This window comes from Alosa pseudoharengus, unplaced genomic scaffold (assembly GCF_046254945.1).
Source record: "Alosa pseudoharengus isolate Yale_2024_CS ecotype anadromous, Long Island Sound unplaced genomic scaffold, YU_APseudo_1.1 YU_APseudo_1.1_scf_19, whole genome shotgun sequence".
NCBI lineage: Eukaryota > Metazoa > Chordata > Actinopteri > Clupeiformes > Clupeidae > Alosa > Alosa pseudoharengus.
The window spans coordinates 25932587-25938539 of NW_027468657.1; the positions used below are offsets into that span (position 1 = coordinate 25932587).

Below are 5953 nucleotides of genomic sequence, written 5' to 3' on the forward strand. Positions count from 1 at the left end.
CAGTGGGATAATACCTTGTACTGGTGATCCTTAGGTTGAGAGTTCAAATCCCACTTGAAGCATTAGTGGGTTGTGGATGTTAACATACTACAATAGAATGCTGTTGGGTTGTGGAGGATAACACACTATAACATTACAGCTACTTGTCAATATGGACTTGTAGTGCAAGGCAAGTGTTACTGTGTAATTATAAGCTGTAGCCTATAATTATTTGTTATTCTTATAATATTTGTCATTTCTTATACATATTTAGTCGGCTCTTCCACTTGACAGAACAACTCTATATCGGTTAAGGATGTCACGCATGAAACAATGCTGCAGAAACACGAAAATACGACTTTGAGTTTAGTAGGCTATAATTTTCAGTTCCTGTTTATCTATTGCACAATGGGTAATATTTTAAAGGAATCATGTTGCAGTCTTGTAAATAGTGACCCTGCAAGATCCCTAGTCATTGCAAAATCATAGTCTGTGACTTAAAACTCTACTACTTGTCTTTAGATGTGAGAGGGTCTGAGACTGTAGTCTTTCAAAAATCTTTTCCAAATCTTTGCAAATCTTTCCAAAGTTTACCCGCTGGGAAACCCTGTAGCTCCGGAGCAGGGGCTCAGACCAGGATAAATTGTTTGCTCGCCCTCAGTTCGCTCTTTTGTTCATCTCAACCTAGCACTCCAGTGTGTCCTGCTCTGTGTGCGTCTTTGAGTTAACGTAAGTCATCACTTTAATCACCCTCACTATGACTTTTGTGATGTTTATCAGTTTGTAGAGTAGCTCTGCCATCATGTGTAAAGTTAAGGTCTTTGTTTGTTGGTTTGGTGTGTTGGAGTCCCATGTGAGAGATGATTAGGTGATGTTGGTTGACTTGGGATGTCAAGTATTGTTTAGTTGTACCTTTATATAGCCATATGATTTCAGTTTATTGTTCAAATATCAATTGGTTTGTTTGTGAGTTGGGATCTGTACTGATTTACCCCATTTCACTGATTACTCCATTTTCTGTTTGTTTCCTCTTTGATGCAGCACACATACAAGTAAAGAACAAAAGAACAGATGAATTGAAACTCAAATAAAGTTAACTTGTGTTGCACCGAAACCTGCCATCTCCGTGTCATCACTCCATACCATTGAGCCTTCTGAGTCACACCATTGAACAGCACCTGAATGACATCAGGCAATTAACATTCACACTCATTAGTTGCCAAGAATCAGAATGCCGACACACTCTATGACATATAGGGGAACTTCTTTGTTTACTATTTTTCCTTCATCATTAAGTCTATCATATTTATATTTCATCCATTACTGTTCTTCTCTATAAATGTCTAATTGCCCCAGAATATCCAAAAGTTTTCAGGTGTACTCTTTCAGGAAAGCCCTTCATTTTATTGTCAAATGTATACTTGGAGTTTTTCTTGTGTGTTTACCAACACACATTTTCACCATGTGAATGTGACTGCCTAATATGTCGGATTGTTAGTGGCTCAGAGGGATAATGCCTAGTGCTGGTGTTTGTTAGGTTGAGAGTTCGAATCCTGCTAGAGCTTTAGGCTCAAGATGCACATGCTATTGGTTATTGAAGAGTCACACCATTGAACAGCACCTGAATGACATCAGGCAATCAACATTAACACTCATTAGTTGCCAAGAATCAGAATGCCGACACACTCGAAGACATATAGGGGAACTTCTTTGTTTACTATTTTTCCTTCATCATTAAGTCTATCATTTTTATATTTCATCCATTACTGTTCTTCTCTACAAATGTCTAATTGTCCCAGAATTTCCAAACGTTTTCAGGTGTTCTCTTTCAGGAAAGCCCTTCATTTTATTGTCAAATGTATACTTGGAGTTTTTCTTGTGTGTTTACCAATACACATTTTCAGCATGTGAATGTGACTGGCAAAGATGTAGGATTGACAGTGGCTTAGTGGGATAATGCCTTGTACTGGTCATCCTTATGTTGAGTGTTCAAATCCCACCTGAAGCATTAGTGTTAAAATACTGTTGGGTTGTGGAGGTTAGCATACTAGAATAGAATGCTGTTGGGTTGTGGAGGTTAGCACACTATAACATTACAGCATTACAGCTACTTGTCAATATGGACTTGTAGTGCAAGGCAAGTATAACTGTATAATTATACGCTGTTTATCTTATTGACTCCGACACAGAACCCACCACCACAAATACAATTCAATTCTGTGGGAAACACTGCCTTCCATTATCAAACCCTTCATCTTATCCACAACAAATAAATAGTCCTGTAGAATCAAGTATTGTTAGAATACTGTTGGGTTGTGGAGGTTAGCACACTATAATGTTACAGCACAGGGTAATCCTAATTTTATGCATCAAATTTATTCCAATCCAACTCAAAAGTGTTGAACGACACAAAGTGAAGGTTTTATCCAGATCAAAACCAAGAATAGATTATGTGATCTAATCCAATTTCAGGATCCTTGTTTCCCTTTGAACAACCCATTTTCAAGATTTGATCCAATCCGATAGCTGAAATCCGGTAACTGAAATCCGATAACCGAAATCCGATCACGTTTCTTTTGAACAATTGTGCCCAAACAATCAAAGCATATGTAAAACTAAAAAGCTATGCCATCATGTTCGTTTTGCTCGGACCCCGTAAATCACCGCTTGCGGTTATATTTATTATTATTATTTAACATCTTTCCTCCGCCATTGGAGTCTATGGCAGCCCATAGAACCGTCTGGTGAAAAGTTGTGAAATTTGGCACACTGATTAAGGACAGTCTCATGAATAATTTCACCAAGTTTCATACCGGCACCTTGAGCGCTCTAGCGCCACCAACAGGCCAAAGTTGGACATGCGTTCACGCACGTAACTTTTGACCCGTATGGCCGATTGTCAAAAATGAGATATCTTTGGAATCCTTGGACCAAGCCGAGTTCAACGCACCCTATGACGTCATTTTCCGCCATGATGGATTTTCCGCCATTTTGAATTTAATCAAAAACACTAAAAAGTTTTCACAGGTCACAAATTTTGTCCGATCGTCACCAAACTTGACACACATGATCTTCAGCCCAAGCCTCACAAAAGATACTCCTTTTCGTCTTCGGAACTCAAACCGTTCGCCCGTAACAGCCAATCGAAATATGCGGCGAAGCCGCCAAACAGGAAGTGAGCTCATATCTCAGCAACCCTTGCATGTATCACAGCCAAACTTGGTGCATGGACTCAGGACCCAATCGGGGGGACGCTCAAGAAATCTGGTGACCTTTGACCTCTAGGGGGCGCTGTAATTAAGAAACATGTCTTTTGGCCTGTAGCTGCAGTTGTGCTTAGAATTAAAATGCACTAGTGGTGTCTGGTAATACTGTTGGAGGTCCTTAGGCCGACCCAAGCCAACTTGTGATGTCATCATAATTGCTTCGGCCGCCATATTGGATTTAATCAAAAACACGTACAAATTTTCGCAGGTCACAAATTTCAACGGATCCTCACCAAAATTGGCAGAGACCATCTTCAGACCATGCCTTATCTGTGCCACGCATTTCGGAAAGATTGACAGTAGCATTCGGCTTTAACAGCCAATCGAAACTTGCAGCGAAGCCGCCAAACAGGAAGTGAGCTCATATCTCAGCAACCCTACCATGTATCATAACCAAACTTACTACATATGTTCAGTACCCCATTAGGAGGACGCTCAAAAAATTTGTTGACCTTTGACCTGTAGGGGGTGCTGCAATTAGCAATATTGCATTTTGATCTGTAGTTGCGATGTGTTTTATCGATCTTTTATTTTTGGATGTGAAACTGATGACAACATGTTCCATCCAGTTCATTCTAATGTGTGCGTGGTAGGGCGGGACGGGGTGGGACGGGCAGGGGTGATTAGGTGGGGGGGCTGGCTCGCGGAGGCGATGGCAATACTCAGCCCTGTTTCAGCCCTACAAAATCAGTTATGTTTGATGTGACACTTGTTGAAAGTGTTGATCACGATGTCTGCTGAGTTCTATCTTGTCGCCGTGGCTACTCCGGCCTATTCTGCTTGGCCCCCTCATTGCTGCTTGCAGCTATATTTGGGGGCCTAGCAGCGAAGCTGCGAAGGCACCCATTGTTTTAGTAGTTTTTCCTATTATTATTATTATTATTATTACACTTCTGCCATTGGAGTCTATGGCAGCCCATAGAACGCCTGGCTAAAAAGTTCAGATTTTTTCGTCGAAAGTTTCGGGACACTCCACTGACCACTCACACTCATTTACGGACCTCTAAACCCAGCCGTCTAGCGCCACCAACAGGTCAAAGTTTGGCTGAAAGTTGAAAAGCTGGGTTGAAAGGTATTTGCAAGTCATTATTATTATGAAATTTAGCGCCCTGATTCAGGACCGTCCCATGATCACTCTCACGAATTTACAAAGCTCTATGCCGAACACTCTAGCGCCACCAATAGGTCGAATCTGGACTCACATTTACGCATGTAACAATTGAACGGTGTGTTCGATTTTCACAAATTAAGCACCGTTGGAATCCCTGGACTGACTTGAGTTGATTGACCCCTATTACGTCACTTTTGGCCATACTGGACCTCCGCCATATTGGATTTAGTCCAAACTCTACGAAAAGTTTCAGCGGTTACAAATTTCCTCAGATTTTCACGAAACTTGTTGGAGATGATCTTCTGCCCGAGCCGCACAAACGATACTGGTCAGATTTTTCAATTTCATTTTTGTTTGCCCGTGACAGCCAATCAAATATGGTGACGAGGACGCCAAACAGGAAGTGGACAAACATCTAGGTGATGCTTTGAGTTAACATAACAAAACTCGAGACCATTAGTCGGGACACTGTCCCAATCACTCACACCAATTTTCATGCATATACATTGAACACAGTAGCGCCACCACCAGTTTAGTGCTGCACATGCGTTCATGCGCGTGATCCTTGACTCTTTTGTCTGATTTTCACAATTGAGGTAGCATCTGAATCCTTGGACCATCCCGAGTTCATCGACTCCTATCCCATCACTTTCCGCCATATTGGACCTCCGCCATATTGGAATTGGTCTAAACTCTACGAAAAGTTTCAGCGGTCCCAGATTTCATTTGATTTTCACAGAACTTGGCAGAGATGATCTTCAGACCGAGCCGCACAAACGATACTTGTCAGATTTTTTTATTTCATTTTTGTTTGCCCGTGACAGACAATCAAATATGGCGATGAAGCCACCAAACAGGAAGTGGGCTAACATCTCGGCTATGCTTTAATGTATGAAGTCCAAACTTGGTACAGGGACTTTGTATCTGATTGTGAGGACACGGTAAGAAATTGGCATCATTTGGCCTCTATAGGGGGCGCTGTAATACAGGAAGTGAGCTTGTATCTCAGCAACGCTTTGGTGTACAAAGTCCAAACTTAGTATAAGGACCTGTTACCTGATTATGATGATGCACTAGGAAATTGGAATCATTTGGCCTCCATAGGGGGCGCTGTAATACAGGAAGTGAGCTCGTATCTCAGCAACACTTTGGTGTATGAAGTCCAAACTTGGTACAGGGACATATTAGCTGATTGTGAGGACATGAAGGAAAGTGTTCTCATTTGGCCTCTAGGGGTGCTGTAATAATGAAAGTGAGCTCACATCTCAGCAACACTTTGGTGTATGAAGTCCAAACTTGGTAGAGGGACATGGTAGCTGATTGTGAGACCGCACAAAGACATTGGTGTAATTTGGCCTCTTGCTGTAAGTGCTTGCTGATGCCGTGGCAACGCCATTTCTGCTATAGCGCTCTGCTAGGCCCCCGCATTGCTGCTTGCAGCTATATTTGGGGGCCAAGCAGCGAAGCTGCGAAGGCACCCATTGAGTTACTAGCTTTTCCTATTATTACACTTCTGCCATTGGAGTCTATGGCAGCCCATAGAACGCCTGGCTAAAAAGTGCAGATTTTTTGGCAGAAAGTTTCGGGACACTCCACT

The 5953-nt window shown here is 41.9% G+C and overlaps 1 long non-coding RNA gene across 1 annotated transcript; it reads left to right on the plus strand.

Annotated features, from left to right (window-relative positions):
• The first annotated feature begins 569 nt into the window (after window positions 1-569).
• On the plus strand, window positions 570-1093 carry LOC143133174 (uncharacterized). Its single transcript, XR_012988480.1, has 2 exons — window positions 570-708; window positions 1021-1093. It is a non-coding gene; the product is annotated as an uncharacterized LOC143133174 (long non-coding RNA).
• Window positions 1094-5953: the final 4860 nt, after the last annotated feature.